Raw genomic sequence first — 2115 nt, 5'->3', positions numbered from 1 at the left:
AGATAGATAGATAGATAGATAGATAGATAGATAGATAGATAGATAGATAGATAGATAGATAGTTGGATGTCAATATCTCCATAGGGTTCTCACTTGGCTCATTTTTGGATCCCCAGGCCTGTCTCAGTTGACTCTGTCCACCATACCTGACCCTGCCGGTACTTGAACTTTCAACATCATAGTCGCACATAAGCCACGCTGACTGAAGGGTAGAGGTGTAATATCAACCGTTGCTCTTAGGTGCCGTCAAGTTGGTTCCAAGTCACAGTGACCTCATATAGTCCTGCACCGTCCCCACGATGGCTACTATGCATGAGCCCATTATCCCTCTTGTAGAGGGTCCTCTTTTTCCCGCCCCTCTGCTTTACCAAGCAGGATGTCCTTCTCCAGGGACTGGTCTCTCCTGACGGTGTGTCCTCAGTAAGTGAGCAAAGTCTCGCCATCCTTGTTCTTAGGAGCATTTTGACTGTACTTCTTCCAGGACATACTGTTTGTTCCTTGGCAGCCTGCGGCACTTTCAGTATTCTTTGCCAACACCACCATTCAAATGACCAAATTCCTCTGTGGTCTTCTTTATTCTGTGTTCAACTCTCACATGCATATGAGGCTTACTATGAACTCTCTCTGCCATCAAGGCAATTGGGACTCACAGCGACCCTACAGGACAGGGCAGGGCTGCGCCGGTGGGTTTCTGAGGCGGTGACTCTTCATGAGAGCAGAGAGCCTCCCCTTTCTCCCGAGGAGCACCGAGTGGTTTCCAACGACTGACCTAGATGTCACGGCCCAACACATAACCTCTCACCCACCACCAGGGCTCCTTTGGTTTAATATTAGGCTTCCTACATCTTAACCCTTAGTCATGGGAGCCGCATCCCCGTCTCAAACCAAGTCCACTTCCAGCACCTCGGAGTCAGTAGTGACTTGTCAGGGCCCCGCCTCCTGGTTAATAAGCTGGGAGCAGATGGAGCGCTACGGTACAGCTCAAGATGGGATGTTCTAAAGGAGGCAGTTTAATGAGCAGCAGTTTGAATTGAGACCAATTTTAAAGTCTTTTTTGTTTTCCACCAACCATCATAGAAATTGCCACAAATGATGTGTTAATTCTGCTCCCTCGCGGGTCTCTGACGTGGCAAAGGATGAATTTTAAATTGTTTGATCGGAATTAGCCGCATTAGTCACTGCAGATAGCCTTTTAATTTCCAGAGAGCTGCCAAGGGAGCAAAAAATAGAACTGGCTCAAAGGGGTCTGGGTGGCAGATGTGTCTGAGGTTGGAGAGGCCGAGTAACCCTTCTGGTGGAATATTCTGGGAGCAGGTGCCTGGTGTCAGCCCCAGTTTCACACTTCCTGAGGGCGAACCCCTCGGGCCCCTCTGGAAGCAGCCGTGGCCCTGCCAGCCTTGTAGGTAGGTGCCTTTGGGTCGAATCCGTTTCACATGACTCTCTAGGACAGAGTAGAACTGCCCTGTTGGCGTGCCCTAAGCTGTTGTCTTTATGGGACTAGAGAGCCTGATCGCTCTCCAGTCTCGCTGCTGGGTGGGTTCAGATTGCCAACCTTTTGTTTAGCGGCCAAACACTGACCAATATGCCATCTGGGCTCCTCCCCTCCCAGCCCTGCCTGGGCTGTGCATCCACCCACACGCACGTGTCTCCATTACCCAAAACCCACTGCCACCAAGCGGATTCCAACCCATAGGGAGCCGGTAGGACAGAGCAGAACTGCCCCTGTGGGTTCCCCAGGCTGTGACTCTACCGGAGCAGGCAGGCTCATCTTTCTCGCGAGAACTTGGACTAGCAGCCCACAGGTAACGCGCAGGGCCACCAGGGCCTGAGTCCTCCAGGTGTGTTCGTGAAAATCCCCTTCTCTAGGCCTGTGCCGACGGGGAGGATGCGCAGGATTCGGCAGTGCTGCGAGTGGGGCTGCCTCCACGGCACCGGACCGCAAGCACGCGGGGGGCGTGGCTGGGTTCGAGTCCTCCGGTGGGAAATGGCCCGGCCCTTGGCTTCGCACGAGAAAGAAATTCATGCCGAAGCTCGGCTTGCGATCCACGTGGGTTTTTATAAAGGAGAGAAGTTTCAGGCTTTACAGTAACTGGACACAGGCACCCTCATGGAATC

The sequence above is a fragment of the Echinops telfairi genome, unplaced genomic scaffold (genome assembly GCF_000313985.2).
Source record: "Echinops telfairi isolate 266 unplaced genomic scaffold, ASM31398v2 ScPeMD7_5;HRSCAF=22, whole genome shotgun sequence".
In the NCBI taxonomy this organism is placed as follows: domain Eukaryota; kingdom Metazoa; phylum Chordata; class Mammalia; order Afrosoricida; family Tenrecidae; genus Echinops; species Echinops telfairi.
This window is presented reverse-complemented; position numbering follows the sequence as displayed.